The sequence below is a fragment of the Saccopteryx leptura genome, chromosome 2 (assembly GCF_036850995.1).
Source record: "Saccopteryx leptura isolate mSacLep1 chromosome 2, mSacLep1_pri_phased_curated, whole genome shotgun sequence".
NCBI lineage: Eukaryota > Metazoa > Chordata > Mammalia > Chiroptera > Emballonuridae > Saccopteryx > Saccopteryx leptura.
This window is the reverse complement of record NC_089504.1, coordinates 252,469,432-252,496,096: the sequence shown is the minus strand read 5'-3', so window position 1 is coordinate 252,496,096 and position 26,665 is coordinate 252,469,432. Positions and strand designations below refer to the sequence as shown.

The 26,665-nt window shown below is 54.7% G+C and overlaps 1 protein-coding gene across 5 annotated transcripts in view; it reads right to left on the bottom strand.

Annotated features, from left to right (window-relative positions):
- The window catches only part of LOC136395874 (carboxyl-terminal PDZ ligand of neuronal nitric oxide synthase protein-like), a 119,423-nt gene that overhangs the window by 40,661 nt on the left and 52,097 nt on the right, over positions 1 to 26,665 (bottom strand). For 2 of the 5 annotated variants that reach the window (XM_066371357.1, XM_066371358.1), the window contains exon 1: positions 15,280 to 15,424. The exons of the other annotated variants lie outside the window; for them this stretch is intronic. The gene's annotated coding sequence lies outside the window, so the exon portion shown is untranslated. Of the gene's footprint in view, positions 1 to 15,279; positions 15,425 to 26,665 lie in introns of those variants that run through there. 5 annotated transcript variants of the gene reach the window in all.

Genomic DNA, 26,665 nt, shown 5'->3' with positions numbered 1-26,665 from the left:
CTCAGGAATGCCTTTCTGGGTGTGGGATGGTCTTTACAGAGACTGAAATGTTGGCCAAATCAGTCACCCAAAAGGAACTCAACTCAGAAAAGACGAGACAGTGCACATGGTGGGTTCTCGGGGTCACGTGGGTGAGAGCCCGTGAGCTCCCATCCCGGATGGTGAAGACCTGGCAGCCCTGGCCAGCCCTGCCCGCCCCCTGGACAAGGGCGAGCACATAAACCAGAGCTCACAGGCTGAGGGGTGGGTCCTCAAGGACCTGCCAGCTGCGACTGTTCCTTTGTCTGTGACCTTGCTGAGCCCACCAGCTTCCACACGCACTTGACTCCGTGTGCGGTGATAAGGAGCCCCACTTCTCCCAGAGGCAGACTGTCCGTGGGCACCTTCCCCCAGACCTGACACGCAGGGGGGCAGTGCAGGGCAATACAGGTGCAGAGGCGCCAACCCCGTCGAACCTCGCCTGGCCGCTCTCACCAGAGGCTTCCCACTGCAAACCTCACAGCCTGGCCTGCAGGAGACACACCCAGGCTGAGAGCTGAGCCGTGGATGAGGCATGTGGGCCACGGAGGTGCCCACCTGGAGACAGAGCAAGGCAGGAAGGAGGCGGAGCCATGGTGAAGGTCCCGGTGGGATGCGGTGGAGGGAGTCCCTATTCACTACAGAACACGCAAAGAGCATTCAGACATTGTCCCCGCTCTCCCAGGGCCCACAGACAAGTGAGAAGAATGGGGGGAGGGTGTGTGTGTGACAATTCTGGTTCAGTGTCACACACACCAGGTGATAAAGGGACGGAGGAGAAGGGGTTTGCCAGAGAGGCCAGGAGGGGCCCAGAGGGCTGGGAGGTCGGCCCTGCTCGGTGACCCTGACCCCCGCTGCAGAGCTGAGGAGCGCAAACAGCCATGCCGCATCAGTAGGAAGTGAGCTCGGGCTGTGGTCAGGAATACAGCTCAGACAGCAGCCAGGGACAGGCCACAACCAGTTGTCGACATAGCCCGAACGAGGCCATTGATCTGGGATGTGACAGAGCTGTCCTCTCTCAACTCCAGATAAGAGAGAGAAACATCTGTGACCGGGACAGAGGGAACAGATGAATGGCAGGCCCTGCAGCAGGAAGGTGGCCACGGTGCCCACGGCAGGAAGGTGGCAATGAGGCTCCGCGTCCCTCACCCAGTGGATGGCCCTCTCCCCCATCAGCTGTCAGCCCTGTGCCAGCTGAGCCTGGACTTTTTCCTGCTAGGAGCTGCCTCTGGGAGCTCTTATGAGAAACGTCACACCAAGAAACCACCGGCCCACTGTCCTCCCCGGCTTTGGGCAAGTTCTCACCACAGCTGCCCTTCCAAATTCCTCCCATCAGAGGCTCTGCAGGACCTGGTGTGACTCAGGGCTGGACCTGGGGGCTGTGGAATGAGCTGTTTTTATCACCCTGCATGTTCTCCCTCCAGTGGGGCCCTCACCCCAACACCTGAGATGCCTGACCGATCATCAGGAAGGACCCGAATAAGGGCCAGTTTCACCCACAAATGATTTAGAACAAGGAGAGGATTAAATGGCGGAAGGGCCTGGGACCAAGGAGCGATGACCCCCCCCACAGTGGGCACAGGCACAGCAGCTGCACCGGGCACGGAACAGAGTCCTGGGCTCGAGCCACAGGCACAAGGGACCCTAGGGGAAAGGGCTTTGCCTCATCAACTGCCTTGTTCTTCAGACAAGGGACATTGCAACTCCACATAAAGGCCATGTGTGTGTGCGTGTGTGAGAGTATGTGAGAGCACACATGTGTGTGCACACATGCATGCACTTATATAAGAGAAAGGAAAGTAGAAATGTTGACAGCAAATGGGGCCAAGTGGGGTGCACCACGCTGGCCCTGAAGGACGGTTGCTTTGTTTGCCTGGGACAGAGGAGTCAATAAGTCAGCACCATGTCTGTCCCGCTGTCTGGCCAGCAGCCAGCACTCCTGAGACTCACAGGAGCTGGAACACAATCAAGACCTTCAGAAGGAGAACACAGTCCATTAGAAGATTAAGTTCAGTGGAAGCCAAGGTAAGGAAAACAGCTGCTGGAATGTCCCCAGCACGGAGGAGGACAGGGAGCAGGGCAGTCACAGCCTCTGTTCCCTGCAGGCCGGCTCGTCCTCAGCCCTGTCCCAGGTGACTAGAAGCTCACTCCCCTGTTCTTACCCTAAGGTCTGGCCTTGCAGCTCCCACAGGAAGGAGCTCTGGTGAGGTCTGTATGCCTGCTTGTGACACATTCCTGCAGTGCCCACGGCGGGTCCACCTGGCCCTGCTCACCATCCAAGACCACTGAGTCCAGCTCTCACCATGGCCAAGACCCCAGGTCCTTATACACAGCAGCAGAAGGTCACACAAGAGACCAGACGACATGGGTAGCCCAGAGTGACACATTGCCTATCCTGGGAAAGAAATCCCCACCAGCTAATGCCTGTCCCATCTCCCGGCCTGAACCAGCACAGACTGGGGGAGAGGAGAGGTGCCCGGGGAGGGTCTGGACTGCTGGCTCCAATGACCAGGGCGAGCTCAGAATGAGTGCAGACCTGGCCTCCACAGAAACAGCCACTGCAGTGAGGAGCTCCCAGAGAGGAGAATGTGACCAGCCTGCAGTACAGACAGGAGCCACCTCAAACACCCCCCCAAGGTCACCTTGAGCCTTCCTGGCAGATGCTAATTTACCCCATGGCTCCCACTGCCCCACGGGAGAGGAGAAGAGAGTGTGTGTAACTGACAGCTCATCCGTCTGCCTCGCAGCTCTGGCAGCTTCTGAGAGGGTCATCACGGGAAAAGCATGTTGACAGCATCATAAGACGTCCAACTGAAATAGACCACAAATAGCCTCCCAGAGAGGAAGTGAGACTCGTGGGCAGAACAAAGGCTGGACACTCCGGGCTAGATCCAAACCCCAAACTGGGGACCCTGGGTGTGTAAGCCAGGCACGGTGCCCACCCAGCCTCAGTTTCTGAGCCCGGGGGGGAAGAGGACAGCAAGCAGCATCCACCCTGCAGACCGTGTCGGTGACGTGTCCTCGGTTCACGGCGGTCTCTAGTTGTAACCTGTGTGCCTGATGAACCACGCTGCTCTACAGAGGACAAGTGCAGTGTCTCCTGTGACCCTTCATGGGTCCCACCCTGTCCTGACTGGGCAGCAACGCAGGAATCACACCCAGGGGTGCACTCTGGGCCTTGGCTCCTGCCTACAAATGAACAATGTGCTCCCCCTTCCTGGCGAGCGAGGACGGGGCACCAGCTCTGTCCCCCACTCCAATGTCTGGCGCTCTGTCACCTGCCCGACGCATTCCTGGCTCTCTTCCCTGCTCCTCGGGGCCCATGGCTGCGGCCCCAGTGCCGTTGGCTCTAACTTCCACCTGAGAATTCCACAAACAAGCTGCATGCTTCCTCTCCCAGGGTCTGAGCAAAGGCACTGAGCCAGAGCCCAGGGGGTCTGTCTGAAGCCCTGGGGACAGCTCACGGCATCTCCATGAGTGTCTGGTCCGTCAGCAGAAAATATCCAGGTTATTTCCATGTGAAAAATATAAACACGTGTAGGGTCGGCGTGGTGTATGAGGGGGCTGTTGGCCACACAGAGGGTCCCCATTTGCCCACTCAGACATGAGGACTCATGTCATTCCCTCAGAAACAGCTCCAGGAACCAGAAACCCAGCCCCACGAGGTCCTGGCTTAAAACAATAGAGGCAAGGATGCAAATATTTCATCAGATGCTCCTACTAGAAAAATAAGAAAATGATCAACTTGGTTTGGCCAAGTTACCCTCAAATCGAATATCTCCAGAAGCTGGAAGCCTGTCTCCCTTCCCCCTCAACCACCAAGGAGTCAATATCATCTCCCGAGACGGGAAGCATCATTTCCCAGTGTGGGATATGCCCGCTCCCGACTTTGGGGGTTCAAGCATCTAAAAAGAGAAATCTTCAACCAAACTATGTGTCTGTGTCAACAAAAGCATTTTTTTTTAATAATTTTATTTTTTTAATGGGGTGACATCAATAAATCAGGATACATATATTCAAAGATAACAAGTCCAGGTTATCTTGTCGTTCGATTATGTTGCATACCCACCACCCAAAGTCAGATTGTCCTCTGTCACCTTCTATCTTGTTTTCTTTGTGCCCCTCCCCACCCCCTTTCCCTCTCCCATTCCCCCCCCCCCCCCGTAACCACCACACTCTTATCAATGTCTCTTAGTTTCACTATTATGTCCCACCTACATATGGAATAATACAGTTCCTGGTTTTTTCTGATTTACTTATTTCGCTTCGTATCATGTTATCAAGATCCCACCATTTTGCTGTAAATGTTCCGATGTCATCATTTCTTATGGCTGAGTAGTATTCCATAGTATATATGTGCCACATCTTCTTTATCCAGTCATCTATTGATGGGCTTTTTGGTTGTTTCCATGTCCTGGCCACTGTGAACAATGCTGCAATAAACATGGGGCTGCATGTGTCTTTACGTATCAATGTTTCTGAGTTTTGGGGATATATACCCAGTAGAGGGATTGCTGGGTCATAAGGTAGTTCTATTTTCAGTTTTTTGAGGAACCACCATACTTTCTTCCATAATGGTTGTACTACTTTACATTCCCACCAACAGTGTATGAGGGTTCCTTTTTCTCCACAGCCTCTCCAACATTTGCTATTACCTGTCTTGCTAATGACAGCTAACCGAACAGGTGTGAGGTGGTATCTCATTGCCGTTTTGATTTGCATTTCTCTAATAGCTAAAGAAGATGAGCATCTTTTCATATATCTGTTGGCCATTTGTATTTCTTCCTGGGAGAAGTGTCTATTCATATCCTCTTCCCATTTTTTTATTGGATTGTTTGTTTGTTTGTTGTTGAGTTTTATGAGTTCTTTGTATATTTTGGATATTAGGCCCTTATCTGAGCTGTTGTTTGAAAATATCATTTCCCATTTAGTTGGCTTTCTGTTTATTTTGTTATCAGTTTCTCTTGCTGAGCAAAAACTTCTTAGTCTGATGTAGTCCCATTCATTAATTTTTGCCTTCACTTCTCTTGCCTGTGGAGTCAAATTCATAAAATGCTCTTTAAAACCCAGGTCCATGAGTTGAGTACCTATGTCTTCTTCTGTGTACTTAATTGTTTCAGGTCTTATGTTTAGATCTTTGATCCATTTTGAGTTAATTTTTGTACAGGGGGAGAGACTGTAGTCCAGTTTCATTCTTTTGCATGTGGCTTTCCAGTTTTCCCAGCACCATTTATTGAAGAGGCTTTCTTTTCTCCGTTGTGTGTTGTTGGCCCCTTTATCAAAAATTATTTGACTATATATATGTGGTTTTATTTCTGGACTTTCTATTCTGTTCCATTGGTCTGAGTGTCTATTTTTCTGCCAATACCATGCTGTTTTGATTGTCGTGGCCCTATAATATAGTTTGAAGTCAGGTATTGTAATGCCCCCAGCTTCATTCTTTTTCTTTAGGATTGCTTTGGCTATTCGGGGTTTTTTATAGTTCCATATAAATCTGATGATTTTTTGCTCTATTTCTTTAAAAAACATCATTGGAAGTTTGATGGGAATTGCATTAAATTTGTATATTACTTTGGGTAATATAGCCATCTTGATTATATTTATTCTTCCTAGCCAAGAACAAGGTATATTCTTCCATCTCATTATATCTTTTTCGATTTCCCTTAACAATGGTTTATAGTTTTCATTATATAAGTCCTTTACATTCAACAAAAGCATTTTTTAAAAGTGGCCTGGAAGATAAAAGTCAATAAATATTTAAAAGAAAACCCTCAGTATTCGTCTGCTCCTGGTGGAAGAAGTTCCCCTCTCTCACAAGATCACAGCCACAAAGGTGGGGTCCCATCCTTGGATCTCAGCGGCACCAAAGTCAGGATGACACTGCTCTGTAGCTAGAGGTCCAGGACCGTCCGCGCTGCCCCAACGTGCACTTGCCTCAGGACTAGAACCAGACAGAGGAAGAGTCGCTGTTGATTTTCTAAGGATGCAAAGGGGCTCCCTGGAATTGTTTAGCTTTCTCTCTGACATCCATGATGGTGACAGCGCATGGCTGTCACGGCCCTGGAGTGCACCATCCTGCATGAGTCACACCGTGGCCACTCCCCCATCCTGCATGGGATACACCGTGGCCCACCCCCCACAGGTCACACCACAGCCTCTCCTGTTGGAGACCTGGGCTGAAGGTTCCCTCTGGTCTGTGATTTTAGGATGAGCCCTTGATGCCCATATCTGCAAACTGTTCTAGGGCCAGGACCGTGTCTGTTTTTTCCTGACTACTGTGCCCCAAACTCCAACACAACATGGGGCACAATTAGCACGTGTTGACAACTGAATGAATCACAGAGCCTCTGTGTGTGAAGATGGTCATAAAACGTGACACCCTGTGGAAATGTGCGGTCGCTCCTGCTACAGCAACAAGCGTACTAAGCCTCTTGGCTGCTGGAAGCCTTGCGCCCGCCAGAGAAAGAACAAAATGGAGAGGACAAGGCTGGAGCCCCTCTCCCACGGCCTCTGGTTACAGGGCCCTCTGCCACGCCAAAGCCCCAGCTACCCCGTGTGCTGCGCTCGGACCCACTGCTGGTCACTTTGAAAAGCGAGAGCCCGTCTGCTGGTGTCCATTCTGGACCCGAGACAATGTGTCTGGCCCCGGCAGGGCTGAGAAAGCCCCCCAGCTCCTGCCAGCTCTGCGATGGGTGGAACGCAGCTCTCTCCCTCAAGTGGCAGGGCTCCCGAGCCAAAAGAAAGTACAGGCGCCGATGGCCCGCCCATGCTGCTGTATTCAGGGCACAAAGGCCTCCAGCAGCATGCTGCTCTGGGATGGAGGCCTTTATACCATCTCTACGGAGATGACTCAGACGCTGTCACCATAGAAACTGTTGCTACTACCCTTTGTCTATTACCCCTGATGGAAGGCGCAGGAGTGTGTTGGTGGGGGGGGTCGATGGAGAAGGAAGCTAGAGGAGTTGGATGTAAGTCGAGACAGAAAAAAAGGAGCCAGAGGTGAGTCCCCTGAACACTTGTGTGGGGTGAACGAGACCACAGGTTGGGGCCAAGTGTCTGTGGTGCGTTGTGTTGGTGGCACTGGGGTGACTCGAGTAGCACACAGAGTGGCCTCTGCTGTCCGCAGGGACCAGGCTCTCCGGAGGAGCCTTCGGGCCTGAGGGTCTCCACTCGGCAGGGCCTGGCCACAACGAGCCGCGGGCTGCAGGAAGCCAGCGTGTGTGTCGTCTGCGCACCCCTCGCGCCTGCGGAAAGCGTCCAATCAGGCAGAAGAGCTGCGCAGAGAAGCCCCCATCTCTGCGGCTGTCTCATGGCACCCCCATCAGCAGTCCTCATTCTCAATCTCGTGAGAGCAGCTCACGGGTTAACCCGAAAGGCCCCCCAAACAAACAGAAGCGCACCCACATCACGGCAGACACGCTGAGCATCGCGTCTGAAGACCCAATGTGAAGGTCAGTCTCATAGCTCAGCAGGTGCGCAGCGGTGGGCGCTTCGCCCGCCAGAGTCTAATGGCCTCTTTTATTCGACGGGGACAGTTGCCCCAGCGCACTTCCCACGGGGTAGGTCTCAGTGTGGAGTCCTGCCCCCATGGCCAGAGGCACAGGGTGGTCACCCACAATGTCACACCCGTGTCAGCAAAAACCTGGCAGGACTGTAACGAATCTTTCTGTCATCCAGCGTTCTGTTTGGGAAGAGCTAGTACCCAACCAGTTACTATAAAGTGACACTTATGGGTGACCGGACATAAGTGTCCCATGGCCGCCTGATGCTGTTTGTTCTTACCATGGCCACGAGCCCGTGTGTAGGCACCCCGGCGAGCATTCAGCCCGCTTCCCTCCAAGCAGCTCCAGGAAGTTCTGTGCAGTGAGGAACACGGTGCTGAGGTCATAGCAGGCGCGCTCTGCACGGTTAGAGGGAAAGTGGAGGCTGTTTGGGGGAAAGCAAAGGACAGCGCTGGCAGGCACCCTGTCACACTGGGATGCCTGTTCACATCAGGAAAGGCCGGGAGTCCAGAAATATAAGCGAGAGTAGACATCACCCACTGCCGTGACCCCCATCTAGTCTTTACATTGGCCACGCCCTTTAGAAAGAAGAGGGGAAGTCTGAAATATGTCTCACAAAATGGGCACCCGCAAAGCTGCCTGCGGGGGCTCAGTCCTGCAGGTCTGTTCCGGGACAGGTGACCAGACCTGGGCACCCCCAGGTCAGACAAAGAAAGCATTCAGGTGCCGACAGACCAGGGGGAGGGAGAAATACAATTCAGTTCCTCCCAGGTTCCTTATTTCTGTTTTTCTTCCAACTAGTACTGCTATTCAGGAAGCAGCAGTCAGGAGGGATTAGGACAGAGGTGAGGACAGCCAACGCCCTTCCTGTCATGGGACAGCGACCCTGCTGACCCTACAGCCATGGGGGACAGATCCGGACAACACGGGCATGTGAGGTGTCCTGGCTCTTGGGGGGGGGGGGGGCTCTTGATCAGCATCAGGAACCTAGCGCCTCGCCAAGACCATATAACCGAGGTGGGTCCCTGCAGGACAGTGGTGAGGGGCCAATGTCCTCGGTCCCAGCAGGTGAGACTCCCACAGAATGCCATCCAGAGCCATAGCAATCCAGATGCCCACAAGCTGCCCACCTAATGACGGTGTCGTCCCTTCTCAACATCTGAGTCTCCACTTTGCTACAGCAGATTTCTCCTGAGAGGGGGTGCTGGCCACAATCTCCCCTTGACACATTCACAGTGTAGGAAGGGGCAGCTGGACTGTGCCTGACCCGTCGTGGACTCATGTCCACGCTTCACACTTCAGAGTCAAGAAGACTGAGACCATGAGACCCAGCAAATGGCCTGAACCGAGTGAGAAGGACCCCGGCCAGAAGCCATCCCTCTGGACACTCTTGACTATCAGCATGTGGGCATCGCGGGCATTTTAACGCTCTGCGTGCTAGCTCCAGATCCTAAAGTCTCTGAGGGCAAGACAGCATCTTTCCTAGCAACTGCAGGCTCTCACGCCAGCACACCCAGCGCCACGCTCAGGGGCCTGGGAAGAATGCCAGAGCGTCTGACCAGCTCCCGCCTCACTCTCTGCGAGCCCCCGGCCCGTGTGCTTGGCCAGCAGCTCCAACGCCCATCTCCATCAGGCCACTCACCACCCGCACTGTCCTTGTGCATCTGTACATCGTGACGGCAACACCATGAAAGACTCAGACCGGGTCTTACTTCCTGTGAGGGTCTCAGTGCCCAACACCTCTCAGTAGCTCAGAAAGAGATTATAAGTTAAACAAGAATTCCTAAGCATGTCCTGACCTCCCCCCATACACCCCAGAAGTCCTGGCTATTCCCTGGAGCAGGAGCTGGACATTCCACCCTCCCCAGAGGCCATTTCTTTCCTTGGCTCCCACCCGTGACTCTTTGGGAAGAGTTCTAGTTGCAAGGGCTGTCATCTCTGAGAGAGGTCACAGTGAGCGGTGACATCTTTACCTCCTAAATGTTTCAGTGTTGGTTTAAATAAAATGCTGGCTCAACAGGACTCCCATCCCTAAAAATGGCCCTGCTGGGACTTGGAGAAAAGGGTCACCCCTCACTCACTCCAAGGATACCCTGACACCCTCCAAAAACAGGTTGGTATTTGGGCCTCAGTGAAGGCTCTCAGTATGCCCCATTTCTCGACCAAACATGACCAGTCTGCAGGGTCTGACCGCGGCTCATTTACAAAGCGATGCCTACAAAAGCAATCACTAATGGACGTCTGGGCTGCTTCCAGCTGCGGCAGCTCAGCGGACGCTGCTGTAACCTCAGCACCAGTCTCCATGTGGACACGTAATTCCATTTCTCTGGGGGGAAAACACCTGCAGAAGATGGAACAGCTGGATTCATGGTAGGCTTGTGCTCAGCATTTTAAGAAGCGGTCAAACTGTTTTCCAGCGTTGCTGGGGCGGCTTCACATCCCAGACCTCCTGCGTCCTCACCAGCGCTGGACAGGCTGGTCTCTTCCATGTCAGCCTTTCTGAGAGGAGTGTAGGGCCGTCTCATGGCTTTAACTCACACTTTCTGGGTGACTCATGATACCGAATATCTTCTCACATGCCCGCTGCTGTCTGTATGTCCTTCTCGGTGAGGCGTCTGTTAAAATATTCTGCTCACTCCTTAAACTGGACTGTCCGTCTTCTTGTCACTAAGTTTTGAGTCTTTTGTACATCCTGGAAACAAGTCCTTTGGACAAGGACGTCCGTTGCTTTCCCTTAAGACAAAACACCCCCTGATTTTCCCTGACCCTCCCCTGTCCCTAGTCTCCCCTCCTCCACAGGGTAGCGTCACAGTCCAAGCCTTTCCCATAGGGTGACAGCAGAACTTGGGGCCTCCTGACCATCACCCCTCCTCCCTGTGCTGCTGATGGGAAGGGACCGAGGGGACAGGGGAGGGCTCGCTCCCAGGCCATGGCCCACCTCACTGCCTCCCACCTCCTCTGCTCCTCCTGTCTCTCTGGTGACCTCCGTCCTGTCTTCTACCACACCACCCATGGACAAGCCTGCGCACAGCCACCACACAGACATTCACAAACACGTCAGACCTAAAGCTGATGGCACCATTCACGCCCAGCTGAAGAACAGAACAGTGGGCTCCATGGTGACAGTGTCCCTGCTGGTTAACCAGGCTCCTGCCCTGCCTGCTGTGTGTGCGTACCTGTGTGTGCGCGTGTGCGGGTGTGTGTGCCTGTGTGTGCGTGTGTGCGGGTGTGCAGAGGGGTGCCAGCCCAAGTCCAAGCAGCAGTAAAATCAAGCCCGGCCGCACTGCCTGCCCCTCCCTCCCGCAGCCCGCCGGCAAGGACAGTGGGGAGATGGTGGGGTCCAGGTCTGATGCTGAGCCAGGTGTAAGCAGCTTCTCTCAGGACTGGGGCCCTGTCTGCACAGGGTCCCCTGAGCCTCGGAGACTGGCCAGTCCAATGACTGTCACAAGTGAATGGTCACAGGATGGCCCTTTATCTTGCACACAGGCACACGGTACAGGAGGCAGCAGTCAGGTCCTTGTGCAGTTACAGTGAGAGGCCAGATGGGGCTTCAGGATGGGAAGGTGACCAGGCAGGCACTCAGATGGCCACCGAGGCTGGCAGAGGCCGTAGCCTTGCCCGGGAGCTCAACCCGAGTGCCCACACACGGCCTCCCCCATGGCTGTGTCGACCGCTGGGGGACTTTTCAATGGGCAGCTGGCCTCCCTCGAGGGAGGGACAGCTTCTGGACTTCTTCGGGCAGAGCCTCCCAAGTCCCCAGTGCCCAGCCCCTCAGGGTTTCAGCACAAACCCTCCCCCAGGGACACAAGCATCAGAGGGTTTGCAGGCTCATCTGATGCCACCTGGCCTGTTTTACCCATTTTAACCCCACCCCTACCCCAGGGGGGACAGTGAGTGGGCCTCGTTCATCGCCGTCTGCGCCCACAGAGCCTCTGACGTTCAGATGCTCAACAAGCAGCTGCTGAACGAGTGATGGAGCAACAGAACAAATGAGCTTCCAGAGGTGGAGGTCTGTTTTGAGAGGAAGGGCCTCGACTTGCCCTGAGCCTCCTCCCCCTGCGGGCGTGGGGACGCTGCGTCCACCCCCATAGGGCTGTGTGACTGGGAGCACGTGGGACAATTCTGAGATGGCGTTAGGGGCCTGTCTCCCCTTCCCACAGAGTGCCACCCTCCTGCGGACGCGGGCACTGTCAGCCCTGATGGTCTGCCCTCCTCTACCCTGTCGGGTCTCCTCTGTCCCCAGCTCTTCCTGGAGAGACCATGCGGGAACTGCACCTGGAGCCGAGCACCAGCCCGTCCCCTCACTGCATGTGGCTGGAATGGAGGTGCTGCCCCTGCCCAGCCCTGTGCATCCTTCTGAGCTCGAATTCTTGCCTCCAGGGGATAGCAGCAGATGACCTCCATGTCCCTTCTGGAGCCCATGCTCTGTTTCTGTCATTCATTGACTTGACCTGACCACACAAGTGCACATGTACCCGTGGAGACAGCCTTGTGTAGTCCGTGGAGGAGGCAGAGGCAGGAGAGCTGCCCTCACACCCAGCCCTGTGGACAGGACCCGGAGGACCAGGAGTTAACCACCCCGCCGTGCAGACCTGCTGCGTTTCCTTCGGCACAGGGCCACGCACACAGGCCTGGCTTTAATTCAGCAGAGCCATGAGTGCATCCATCCCTCCACCAAGGCTTTGATCTCCCTGGGGGGCACGTTTCTGCACTGCCGACCTGGCTCCAAGAGTCAGGAACACAAACCAGGGAACTCTTTTGACAGCTCAGCCCTGACGGAGCTTCTGGCGGCCCCAAAGGTGCCCAGGCAGAGACAGGGCAGTGGAGAGGCTCCAGGAAGGTGCAGAGCCTGGGAGAGGATGGCAGGGAGAGGGGGTGGTACGGCAGGATAGCAGGGAGCCCCAGCCGAGGCCTGGGAGTCAGGAGCCGTGCCAGAGAGTGCCTTGCCAAGCCTGGGTGGGGCCAGGTGGGCTGCTCCATATGCAACGAATCCTGATGGGAGAGATGTTCTCTAGTGGGAAGAGGACTAAGATGAAGTCCAGATTCAGGTTAGCCGAGTAAACCTTCCCATGAAGGGGACACTCTCAGAACCAGGTCCCCAGGGACTAACATCACAACAGTTGAAAAGTTAAAAAAAAAAGGTTTTATATGTTGAATAGGAAACCAGCTCCTGTCTATACAGTGTCTCTTCCCTGGGGGCTAAGGACCCACCAAGGGAATAAGACCACCCAGTGTCCTCCCCAAATATAGCCGTCACTAAGATTTCAATGTATTTTCTGTCTACCTGTTTTAATGAGTTCTGTCGTTACTACAAGATTGATAGCTATGGATACACAATTCTAAGTGCTATTTGAGTTAACATCAGCCTTTTCCCAAAATTCCTGCAATGTTTTGGAACACCGCTTTTCGTTATATGTAACGTTATATTGAGGAGTCGCATGACCTATGACCATGCACCGGTCGGCAGTCAACTGCCTCTTGGGCCCCATTGTTTGCCACTATGACCAGCTCTGTGACAGCATGGCAGGCCCTGTGAATGCAGGAGCCGACAGGCCACCAGCCACACATGGCCGAGTGTCTGCAACGTGGCCAGTATAAACCAAGGCGTGCCGTATATCTGAAACATACAGAAGTTTGAAGACTTGGTTAAAAATGTTTCAAAACCCCAATTTTATACTGATTACACTTTAAAAGATTCTGGATGTGTTGGGCTAAGTGGCTGAAAATGAATGGAACCTGGTTCCTTTTACCTCTTCAGTGTTGCTTCTAGAAAGTGTACAAGCACACGTGTGACCTGCATTCCATCTCTCACGGACGGAGCTGCCCCAAATCCAAGGAGCTCTGTGCTGTCCTGCTCGGTCCCGTCAGCAGAGGGCACTGGAAGGGGGCTGGGGGCAGAGGGTTCTCTTCCCGGACCAGGTGCTTTGGTTCTCACTTTGGGCCAGAGCAGGCACTTCCTGCCGCTGGTATGAGGCACTCCCCCCAGACTTGCCGGTGGCCCAGGACTTTGTGTCCCCTGGGCCCCGGACACACACACCCTCCCAGGAGGACTGCACCTTAGCTCAGGGACCCTCCACCGGGGGGGATGTCCCCTCCCTCAGCATAAAGGCTGCTCCCGTGTGCTGTAAACTTCACCCCCTGAGAAGTCTCGCCCCGTTCACAAGCTGACACTCTGCTCTGTAAGTTCTCCCTGTCCCGGTCACTGGTGTGGCTTCCGTCTCCTGGCTGGGCCCGCTGGGGACAGTGAGACACGAGGGGAAGTGCATCGCTGAAGGCAAGTCAGGGGTCCCTAAGGGGCTCCCCGCACCCCTTCCTGCCCCTGCCCCTCCCCTGCCCAGGTACTGTCTTCCCTCCTCCCTGCCATCTGTCCCCAAGCAGAAATGCTGTCCATGGCACCTACCGCCCTGAGGTCAGCCAGGGAGCTCTTGAAGGACTCGATCTACAAGTCAATCAAGAGCCACGCCTCTTGTACGTTGGGCAAATGCGTCCTCAGCTCCCGTTCTATGAAGGTAATGCCCCGGGCAGGTGGGTGAAGGGAGGGTGGGTGAGTCACATGCGGCAGGATGGCAGGGTGTCACTGGGGACAGTCCTGAGCTGTTTGTTCAGTCTGGGTCCTGGCCCCAGACTGCAGCCTCACCAGGCTCCTACCTTGACCAGGGGATTAAAGGATTAAGATGTTACCTGTTCCCAGGAAAATCTTACTTCTGGGATTTTTATGACTCTTTTTTTATTATAAGATACCCGTTCTCTGCCAAAGTCCTCCTCCGTCTTATCGCCTTGCTCCTTGAACCTGGATGAGTCATGGCTGTTCCAAGCCCATGTGTGCTAACGGCATAGCGAGGCGCTTTGACGTGGGTCTATCTTGTTTGTTCCTCGCCTACTTTCCTGTCCTCGGGCTGGACTCAAACATCGGGTAGCGTGTTACTGTCGCACACAGCATTTGAAGAACTACTGCATTAGCCCCAACCAGATAGCTAAGTTGGTTAGAGTGTGGTCCCCATATGCTAAGGTTGTGGGTTCAATCCTTGCTCAGGGCACATGCAGGAATCAACCAAATGTATAAATACATGGAGCAACAAATCAACATTTCTGTCTCTCTCTCTCTCTCTTCCTCTCCAAAATCAATAAATAAAAAAATTTAAATAGAAAATCCACTGTGTTAGCCTGAGGCTCTGAGTGGTGTTACTTCCTCCAGAGGGGCAGGTCACCTCTGCCAGCAGGTGGGAGGAGGAGGCACCTGACTCTGCCTGCTCCACCGAGCTGACCAGACAGGAGGTACAGCTTTGTGTGGGCTGGTCTATGTCCAGTTACCCTGCTCCCAAGATATTGCCTTCAGGGCTCCAAACAGGAAGCTGGGTGTTCCCCAGTGTCCCCCAAGCCAGCCCTGAATGGCCCCATCTCTCAGCTCCGAGTCTGCCCACGGCTCTGCATGCATGTACTCTCGTCCATGCTGCTCACAGAGTGCCAACACGGGGGAGGTGGCAGCAGAGGTCCGGCTCTGCATGCATGTTCTCTCCTCCTTGCTGCTCACAGAGTGACAACACGGGGGAGGTGGCAGCAGAGGTCCGGCTCTGCATGCATGTTCTCTCCTCCCTGCTGCTCACAGAGTGACAACACGGGGGAGTGGCAGCAGAGGTCCGGCTCGCGGCTCTGCATTTCCCTCTGGCCTGTGCAGGCCTCACTGCTCAGCATTCTCCAGACAGACTCTGTACAATTTATATCCACACACACGGTACACATAAGCTTTTCCAGTACTTACAGTGGGAGGGTCAGCATGGTACCAACTGCTCTGACAAAGCAGAGAAACCCGAGAAAGACGTTCCTGACTGCACACCAGAGCTTTGCGATCTACCTGGCATCTCTGTCACCACACCCTCCAGCCCTGTGTGTCCCTGGCCCTCCTTCCTGTCCTCACATCAGGTCTCTGTAGCGCTCCAGTCTGCTGTGGACTCTGCATCTGAGATCCCCCAGCCCAACCCTACAATGTTCATTGCCGCGATCTCTACCGGACCTTTCTTCATATGAACCGCCCTGCTGAATAATCGGCGTCCATCCAAGCAATGCTGCACCACCATGTCTCTGAGTCTAGAGGCCTGTCCCGGGACTCTGTCCTGTGTGTGTAGACCCTCCCGCTGGAGGGGCTGCTGCGTGGGCGTGCCCCCCCCCAGAGTGCTCTGCAAACTCATCTCATACAGGAGCCTCCCACCTGCCCCTTCCTGGCCACTGATGCCACGGCGAGCCTGCCCTGCAGGACACGTGACTCTGAACACGGTTCGAGGACAGGCTCCTAGGGCCTTCTCACATGTGGACAATGCCAGGTGTCAGTCACCAGGAGCCGCAGTTCTGAGTCTTCCTCTCATGCCTACCTGTTCCCCTCCTGGGCCAGAGGAGAGCTGTCCCTCCCTGAGGGTCACCTCTAGTCCATGGGCAAGGGACTGGCCAGCCCTGGCCTCACTCAGGAGCCTGTTCCTGACCCTGCCGTGTGCAAGGTACATGAAACCCTTTCCCAGGGCAGGTGCTTGGTCTGGGCCATTGACCCCACTGCTCTCTGTTCCTGGCCCAAAAAGTGTTCCCCTTGATCTTGAATTCAAATTACAATTTTTTTAAACATGGTTGCTACATGTCTGGAATAGAGGAGAGAGGATTTTAAATGCACTTACTCAGCCCTGGCTGGTTGGCTCAGTGGTAGAGCATCAGCCCGGCATGTGGAAGTCCTGGATTCGATTCCCGGCCAGGGTACACAGGAGAAGCGCCCATCTGCTTCTCCACCCTTCCCCCTCTCCTTCCTCTCTATCTCTCTCTTCCCCTCCTGCAGCCAAGGCTCCATTGGAGCAGTGTTGGCCCGGGTGCTGAGGATGGCTCCATGGCCTCTGCCTCAAGCACTAGAATGGCTCTGGCCACAATGGAGCAATGCCCCAGATGGGCAGAGCATTGCCCCCTGGTGGGCATGGATCCCAGTTGGGCACATGCAGGAGTCTGACTGCCCCCCTGCTTCTAACTTCAGAAAAATACAAAAAAAAAAAATTAATGTGCTTACTCTACAATAGTCACAAAAAGCCCACCCAGAAATGTTAACATGGTTCTCTTAAACACTACTAAGCTCACGTGCTTTAAACAAAGTTGTGATCTTTCAATAGAAACAGAAACATTAAATAACATAAATGAACATTAAAGAAAACAAGACTGGAAGATTACAACGCATAAATGCTAACTGTGGTAACACCATGTTGGAACTCAGGGTGGTCATTTTAGTTTTAGCTTAAGTATTGCAAACGTGTCTTCTATCATCAGGTATTAATGTGCCGTCCGGGACACTTCAAGCACACAGCCAGAGGAGTGTGAACAGTGTGTTTTCAGGCAAGTCCGAGGTCTATGCATGCCCCCCTGGCCCCCTGACAAACTGGCCCTCTGCAGGGAAGAAAGCTATGGCAGAGTCCAAGGCCTGTCACCGAAGACGTGCCATCACAGAGGGGCTGCCTGGGCAACAGCAGCTTAGAGAGTCTCCAAGTGCTAACGGCGAACTGGTCCCCAGTTCTCTAACAAGTGGCAGCTCAGGAGGAGGTGCCGCCCAAAGCAGGGGCAGGGGCTGAAGCAGCCAGCAGGTGAGTCAGCATGTGAGACCCCTATGGTCACAGTGAGCATGGCTTCAACAGGGTGTCCACAGGAAAGACCGCAAACCCGTCAGGCCACGCGCTGGGTCCTGCGACCCTCTGTCTCCCTGCATGTGTCACAGTGTGCAAGTCACGCTCCTGCTCCGATGTCCTGTGAGCGCTCCAACCCCCCGCCCCCACAACGTGAGTCCATGAGCACAGGGACTGCCCCACCTCCATGGCCAGGGACTGGGCTCTGGCACCCAGCAGGTGCTCAAGAAGCTCCTCACGAGGACGAGGACATATTTACCTAGAGTTTCTCCAAGACCTTGTTTCTTTTTTTTTTTTTTTTAACTTTTTTAATGGAGTTGTTTTTTATTATTATTTATTTCTTTATTTTTTTACAGAGACAGAGAGAGTCAGAGTGAGGGATAGACAGGGACAGACAGACAGGAACGGAGAGATGAGAAGCATCAATCATTAGCTTTTCGTTGCGCACTGCGACATCTTAGTTGTTCATTTATTGTTTTCTCATATGTGCCTTGACCGTGGGCCTTCAGCAGACGGAATAACCCCTTGCTCGAGCCAGCAGCCTTGGGTCCAAGCTGGCGAGCTCTTTGCTCAAACCAGATGAGCCCGCGCTCAAACTGGCAACCTCGGGGTCTCGAACCTGGGTCTTCCGCATCCCAGTCTGACGCTCTATCCACTGCGCCACTGCCTGGTCAGGCAAGAGACCTTGTTTCTAACAAGAACCAATGTCACTAATTCATGTAAACAGTTTCATTCTGCGAAAGAGAATGACTTGAGGTGAGCTCAGAGGCTGAGGCAGAGGTGACCCCTGGGCCTGCTGCACCCTAATGAGTACCATTTGTCACCTGCGGGTCCCAATGCTGATCATATCCCTTAAGTGAACAGAACAGGAATGTGGGACAGTGTCACTATTTACGGTGACACTATTTGCAAAAGGCAGATAGAGAGGCACCTGCCGGACTTTGAACCTCTTTGGCAAGGGCAGGTGTCATTACTGGGTTCAGGTGTAAAGAGCTCTCCCACAAACGCCGCCTCACCCCACCTTCCCACCCACCTCGGGGGCGGGGGGACCACACCCACATCACGGGTCCCCAGCACAGCAAGGCGGGGGACAAAGGGCAGACGGAGAGGCACAGTTTCCCCGCGACTGACCGAGACTGTGCTGTGACTTCGGTCCCGCCTTCCGGAAAGGGGAGCCACCAAGAACCAGTGACCAGGAAATAAGGGGCGAGATTCCTAACCGCACGCGGAGGGCCCTGCTCAGAGAGGACTGTGCCTGTGATGCTCAGCGCTGCTGCTCCCAGCAGCGAGGCATCTGGTCTCAGGTCTATGGGGAGCCGGGAAGACTAGTTTCGGGGGGAAAACTACTTAGAACCTTACTTCCACTGGGATACTGCTTTTTGGACACTCATGTCTTCCTAATTTGCGACCCCTGGACTCTGCTTCTACCTCCCGTTTCATTCGTTACCCATGAGCTCCCACCTCCCTCTGAGACGCCACCCAGGACTTCTGGTCCCCCCTGGGAAACAGCACCTGTCTCAGCCCAGCCACGGGGGGAGTCCAGCCAACTCCCCTGGCAACGGAGATGGACAGACAGCTGTTCCCCTAACTGCTCTGTCTAGCCTTCTGTCGAAGCTTCTCTGGATAAAATCAGGTTCAGGGGATGGGTCCTCAGCATCTGCTCTGTCTGCTTGCTCAGTACATTTTTTGTATTTTATTTGTTTTATTTTCATTTGTTAAAGCAAAACCTTCTGTCAAAAGGGCTGTCTGTCCCTCTTGGTGTCACAGCTGCCACAACATGATGCAGGTTTTCCTTTTTTACCTTTTTCTTGGCTCCCAGGGTTCTGGTTCTAAGACCAGTACCTGTCAAGTTCAACCACCCTGGAAACCAAATAATGCCCTAAGTTCCCACTGGTCGTACTTTCTCCACAAACCAAGTTCACAGTAGGAGAGAGAACCTGCAGCTGTTGGAAGCAGGAAGAAACTGCCGGGGTCCTGTCTGTCCTAGAAACCAGAGCCCACACCACAGGGGCCACAGGAGCCGCATAGAGTGAGTGCCTGGTCGGAAGGAGTGGCCCTCACCTTGCATCCCGAGGGCGTTCCTGACCTGCCCACAACCTGGGTGCTCCCACCAGGCTGGTGTGGATGGAGGACGGTCTACCTTTCTCTGTCTCTCTCTCTCTCTCTCTCTCTCTCTCTCTCTGTCTCTCTCTCCAGCAACACTGAGATCTTGAATGAAAAGCACTAGGACTGTGGAAGTTGTTCGTTACAATTTAATGATGCTACACAGTCTATAAACCTGCGACTGTAAATTCCAAGGAGTAAAACTTTATATAAACTCCCTGAGACTGAGCTGCAGGACGCCTTGGGCAGAGCCCCAGGCCGGGCACAGAGAAAGGTGGTCCGGGTTCAGGACTTGATCACCAATGTCACTGTGCACAGCACTGACGTGTGAGTCCTGGCCTTGTCACCCGCAAACAGGCGCCTGCATCACCGAAGGCTGCGGCATGGGAGCTGCAGGGCTTGGGATGTCAGTCACTCCCTGTGCCCCGTCTGCTGACCTATGACTGTTCCGACAGGGAAGCTTAACCGGTGACTCACACAAAGAGAATTTTATGTGAACACTGATGAGCGCAATTAGGAATTTTTCTCAGAAGTCTCTGAACCACAGGTTACCTGAACCCTGACCTGACCTCAGACTGCTGGTACCATGTTATCAACGCTTTGACTTCCCCCGGCCCAGCACAGCTTTCAACTGTGCACCATCATCACCCTCTGCCCCACCGCACCCGGCGGGTCAGGCCGGGCCCCAGAGCTGCCTCCTGTCTCCCCGTTCCACACACGCTGCCCGGGGATGAGGGGCACTTGGCCGTTTCCTGAAGGAGGGAAGGAACTGACAGAGCAACGTGAGACTCTGGAGGCACCACCAGGCTCCTGCACCTGGCCGTGCACGAAATGATATTCTAAGAACTCTCTTGTGGCTTCAAGCACACGTGTTCTGTGTCCCCCAAAAGCCTCCAGTCTCAGGTGGCAAGTTCCCCTCTGCACCAGGGCTGGCCCAAGTCCCACGCAGAGAGCCACTGAACGGGCTGGAATGGCAAGAACGAGAGAGACCGGCTGGGGCACTTCCATGGCGAGGTCCCTCCATCTTGATTCACAGAGAAGCGGGCAGACGGGCGGGCGGGCAGGGTGGCTGTCGGCATCCCTGCCCGGCTCCCGGGACAAAGCGGCCTTTCAGAGCTGTGAGTGGCGGCCCTGCTCCAGGGCTCTGAGCCTGGTGTTTCCAGGGAGCGCCAGGGGTCAACAGCACAATACACTGGCATGGCCCATGCCAGGGAAGTTGGCACCCCACCTGCCTGCCCGGGACCGGTTCCAGGCAGCCTGACCAAAGTCAAGAGACCTCAGAATTCATTGCGGGGAAGATTTAAATGCAATCCAATTAGTCAGGTATGACTGCAGATTGGGCAACTGAATGTCAACCAGAATGAACAGTGAGCACAGGCATCAGGGGTAGGAAGGGGCCCGGGCATACCCCTCTTTCCCCAAAGCACATGATCCCGGTGAAGGTGAAGGGTCAGCCCCTTGGAGTGGGCAACTCGACTCCTGCCACACAATGACTTGTCAGCAGAAATACCCACACAGGACCCATGTGAGTCCCTCCCTTAATGCAAAAATTCCTAAGCAGGCAGCTCCCGGTGTGCCCACAGAGATTAGAGGGCAGGATGAGGGTCTGCTTATCGGAGCAGGAAGGGCCCTGGCCCAGGGAGCAGGAAGGCAGCCTGTGCAGCAGCCAGGGCTGCGTGTGGAACTTCTGCCAGGTATTGAAATACATGTGAACAAAGGGGCTGCAACTGTAAGCCCATGTCCTCCCCAAGGAAACTCTGGGCTCCCTAGCTGTACCCAGACCCCTCGAGGCTAGGGAGGTGGGCAGCCACCCCTCCACCAATCCACCATGGACACAGTGCTCTGCTCCACCTGCGTCAGCCAGGAGAGTCAGAAATGGACTTGCACTCCAAGTCGCCGTGGGAGCGACCGTCCAGAGAGTCTCCGGGCTCCTGCAGGGACCAGCATTGCCGCACAGCTGAGCCGGTCCACACCGTCCACAGTGCTGCGGGGGTGCTCCTGGGAGAGTCTGGAAGTGAGGGATTAACGGAAATAGAAAACAAAAAAAATCTGACATTCATTTGGAGCAAAAGACCCCAAAGAATCAAAGCAATCTTGAAAAAGATGAACAAAGCTGGAGGCAGTGCATTTTCTGATTTCAAATCCTATTACATCATAATAACCAAAACAGCCTGGTACTGGCATAAATACAGGTACACAGACGAATGGAACAGAATAACACAGAGCCCAGACATGAGCCCAAGCACATAGGGTCAGCTCAGGTTCAACAGCAGTGTCGAGAGCACACCGAGGGGAAAAGACTCTATTCAGTACACGGTGTTGGGAAAACTGGACCCTTATCCGGTCCCACACGTTGCAACCATCAGCTGAAAACACATTGAAGGTGTCAACATAAGACCTGAAACCGTAAAATCATTAGAAGAAAACACTAGGAGAGAAATCTTTGCTGTTGGCCATGTTGGTGATTTTTGGGATAGGATCTTAAAAGCTTAGGCAACAAAAGCAAAATATAAGGAAGTGGGGTAACATCAAACGGAGGGGTGTCTGCACAGCAGAGGGACCCAGCCATACGAGGGAAAAGGCGACCTGTGAAGCAGGAGACGGCGTTTGCCAACCAAACGTCTGATACGAGGTCATACAAGAAACCCCTGCACATCCACAGCAGAAAGGCGTGTCGCCCCACAGACAAATGGGCAAAGAGCCTGAATGGCTGCTGCCCCAAAGAAGACAGACAAACGGCTACCAGGCTGACTGGGAGGGGTTCAACATCTCTGGTCGTTGGGGAAACAGAAATCAAACCGACAATGAGATAGCACCTTGCACTTGTTAGGGTGGCTGTTCTACAAAAAAAGGGGGACCCTCATGCACCGTTGCTGAGAACGTAGACTGATAGCTTCAATTGTGGAAAACATCACGAATGTTCTTCAAGAAACTAAAAATAAAAACTACCCCTTGGGGGTGTGAACACACAAGACAGTGTACAGAGGTGTGCTATAGAAGTGTGCACCTGAAACCTGTACAGTGTTGTTAGCTAGGATCACCCTAATCAATTCAATTAAAAAATATATACCAAACCATTTGTCAATCCTTCCTCTGGGTCTTTATCCAAAAGTAACGAGCTAGGACCTCAAAGAGCTCCTTGGGCTCCGACGTTCACGGCAGCACCACTCACGACAGACAACTGTGGAGACAACCTGAGTGTCTGTGGAATGGATGGTGAAGAAACAGTGGTGTGTGTGTATATGCGTGTGTGTGCATGTCTGTGCATAGAGCGGAGCACCACTCAGCTTTACAAGAGGAGATCCTGCCGTCTGCAGCAACAGAGATGGACCCGGAGGACACTGCGCTGAGTAAAATAAGCCAGATGCAGAGCAGGACACACAGCACAACCCCACCTGGGTGTGGGATCTAAAAGTGTCACACACAGAGGCAGAGAGTCGGGGGCTGCCCGGGGCATGGCGGGCTGGACAGGAAGGGACGGGGAGTGGAGGGACGGAGTTCAGTTGCGTCGATGACTGGGTCTAGAGGCCTCATGTCCAGCATGATGACTACAGTTTGCACTGTAGGGAACACTGGAGATTTGGTGCAAGGATTGTTTTAGGATGCTCATCACACCAAATAAATGGTGTGTGACACCCTGTCACATCCTAGCGCCCAGCACAGTGCTGAGTGCCTGCTACCTGTCACCCCAGCAAGAGTGAGGTGACCAGCAATCCAGTTTTGGAGGACTCTGGCCATGGGATCCACAGACCGGCCTGATCGCCAGCCACGCATCACAGACAGCCTTCCCAGTCTGTGGGGATGGCCACACGATGAGCTGTTGCACCCTGTCCCTGTCTCTGCAAGTATGACACAAGGAGCCCCCAAAGGCACAAAGCCAGGGAGGGCCACTCAACAAAATGGGCCAAGCCCCTCTTTCCACATCCCCCGGGAGCCACCAGCCAGGACCACCGTGTGGACCACGGAGGGGCTATGGGCCTGCACTTAGTGTGTTAGGACAATGACCGGTGGAACGTGCATGGCCATCAGTGTCCTGGCAAAGGGGGGCACCAGTGCTCGGCCCAGACAAAGCCAGCCTGGGCACCGTCTGAACCAGGTCTAGACACTTCATGGAGCCAGGCCCTGACAGCACTGGGTCAAAGCCCAGACTCCGTCATTGTCCCTGAAACAGGAAACAGCCACCTGTGTATGGAGGTGGCAGGGAGAGGGGGGAGAATGTGGCCCCCAGGCCTCAGACAGTCATGAGGACAATGCAGGGAAAGAGAAAGGCAGGCATGGCAGGAAGATTCCGCGGCCGCCACCTCGCTGCGCGGCTCCCGCCCCGGAAGGCAAGGTAAGAAAGTCACCAGTAGTCATGTGCTGTGGGTTGAATCAAGTCCCCAATATTCATGTGTTGAGGATGCACCTGTCAAAGAGAGTGTACTTGGAGGGGGGCTCTCAGAAGGCAATTAGGTTAAATGAGGTCCTAAGGGTGGGTCCTCAGTGGATGGTGCACAGGGAATGGCCACCTGAGAGGGAAGGTGGCAGATGCCGCACTGTACAGCGGCCGGCAGCCTCCAAGGCCATGGAGACGAGTGTCACAAGTGTCATCACCCTGTCTGTGGGATTCCATGACAGCCAAGCTGATGAGGATAGTGGAGATCTGAGTAGCCTGCACAGTTCCCCCAACCCCAGCCCACTCACCCGCATCTCCAGAACGGGGCCGTCAGGTCCCCCCACCCAGTGGACCACAGTGGGCGAGAGCAGCGGGAACCCAGCTCCCTCACAGGGGACGTCAGAGCCTCCTGGCTCGGGGACAGTGCAGCCCAGACCCGGCAGGGCCCCGTCGCCCCAACAGTGAGAGGAGGAAACAAAGGTGCTCGGTGGGGAGAGGAAGGCCACTGTCACAAGACGATTTAAGGACATCACCCTCCTCCCACCGTCCAGATGAACTGACCTCCTGCTCATGGCAGAGAAGAGTGGGGGACGTTGCCGGGCAGGGTGCCGAGCGGATTACCATAAACACGTCCAATCAATGACAGAGTGGAACGGGCACTCCATGGAGCCCTGCAAAAATGTCCTTGTGGAGACCAAGGACGTCACAGAGAGACGCTAGCCTGGAGAGCTCAGACAGTGACAGCCTTGGGCCCGGAAGGAATAATTTCCAGAGAAAGTGAATTAATTCTGGTTCTCAGTCACAGCCACGGCCGTGCCAGCCACGTCAGTGCCGTGGGGACAGACAGGTGGCAGGGATATGGCTGCCCCTGGCTGCTCGGTCAGGCCGACAGCTCATTGGGGGCAAGGCCAGCTGTGGGCACAGCCCGGGGGCCAGTCACTGGCCCGTGACGGTCAGGCCGGGGCCGAGCACCCACGCGACGCATCTCCGAGCCCCTTCACGTCAGCCTGCTCCCAACTCAAAGTGGTTTCTGAAGGCACGTTAACTACCGTGACGTCCTTTTCCCATCTGGCCACCGTCCCCACCAAGGAATCTGTCACCAGGCAGCAGCTGCACCTCCCCCACCCACTCCCCACTCTCAGGGATCTCAGAATAAAAGGAATGTTAACAAAATACGTCATTTTAAAATTTTCACAGTCAAAAAGGACTTCAGTCACCTAGTGTGAGCACTCACCTGACCAGCCATGCCAGGGTAGGTGCCCCCGTGAGTGCCCCCACCCCACTCACGCTCACTCCCCATTCAACCACTCGGGCAGGTAGAAAGCTCTTCTGCTGATGCAGAACTCACTTCCCGACCGACCGTGTGGTTCTGCTCTTAGGGGCAAGGGGAGCCCTGCCCTCCGCCTCACGTCCACACTTCCAGAAGCTCAGGCCATCTTCACCGGGCACCAGGGACCCTCCTCCGTGAGGGCAGAAGAAGGGGCCTCAGGGTGAAGTTCTCACTCCACAGAATGTTTAGAGGTGGAAAAAAAGGACAGTGAAGACCGTTCATTTCTCCTTCTTCCCTCACAGGTGAACCCAGGCTCAGAGAGGAGACGCCGCTGCCCAGGTGCTCACGCCGCCGGGCAGCCACCATGTTAGATATGAGCTGCCCTCCTCTCCCGAGTCCAGAGTTGAGTCCTTCTAATCAAATGACAGACGATGACTGGCAGGTGCTGCATGTGAACTGGACGCTAAAGGTGACAAAAGCTGTGGGTCTCAAGTGCATGAGGACACGTGCTGCACGAGGCCAGGCCCACGCAGGGATGAGCCCGCGACACAGACACAGCCCCGCGGTCAGGTCAGAAACAAAGACGGGGCTCAGGCAGGCGAGAAATCGGGTCACAGAACTCCAGGGCCCTGGAGGAGTTGGCTTCATCCGAGAGTAGGCAGAGCAGGGCCAGGGCCAGCACCACACAGGTGCAGGGACAGAGAGTGGTCCGCACAGGCCTGACGCCGCCAGGGGAGGAACTGCACACGGCGTGCCCTTCTTGTTCTGGACGCTGCGCCTCCAACGCAGCCCAAGTCCCGTTTCCTTCCAGCGCAGGACGAAGTGAATGGGCAGTTCAGGCCCCTGAGACTCCTGTCGAAAAGTCGTCCTCCCCCAAAGAACTCCTCAGGGGGCCGTGACCAAACTCACTCAGAACCAGGTCCAGCATTTTCTGGGCCCGAGAGGAGTGTGGGGGAGACGCAGAAACCCTCATGCCCAGCGCCAGGCCTGGGGCCCTGCAAACACACAGCACATGGGCCAGGGCAGCATGGGAGCCCCCTCCACACCCTGGGACATGTGCCCCCTCTTGGGGGAGCAGGTGGGGAGGTTCAGTGCTATTTCTATGTCATCACATGGGTCCCAGTGAACTTCAGGGAAAGGCTAAAAAGCTGAATTCTGTGTCTTATGGAATGAATCCTAGAAAAGCCAGCAGCAAGCAGCCACGAGCAAATACCTGGGCACAAGCGCACTCACACACTCACGGGCGGTTTCCCATCTGGGCAGCAATGGCCCCTTCCCTGGAGGCACCAGGATGGCTGGATCAGCCTGGGGGGGGGGGGGCAGTCATCTCTCCCTGGCACAGATGGAAGAACTGTGGAAAAGAAGCAAGGTGACGCCTGCCCTCCAGGCCCTGGGCTTCTGCTGCAATCTCTGGCCCCCATAAGCCACGTGCATCAGCCCCCACTCTGGACCCCAGGACCAGAGCCATCACCTGCACCCCACTTAATTGGCATCTGCATACAGAAGGCACAGTTCTTTTTTTTTTTTTTTTTTCTTTTCTTTTTTTTTTTTTTTTCTTTTTTTTTTTTTTTTTTTGTATTTTTCTGAAGTTAGAAGTGGGGAAGCAGAGAGACAGACTCCTGCATGTGCCCAACTGGGATCCACCCGGCATGTCCACCAGGGGGCGATGCTCTGCCCATCTGGGCCATTGCTCCATTGCAATCGGAGCCATTCTAGTGCCTAAGGCAGAGGCTACAGAGCCATCCCCAGCACCCGG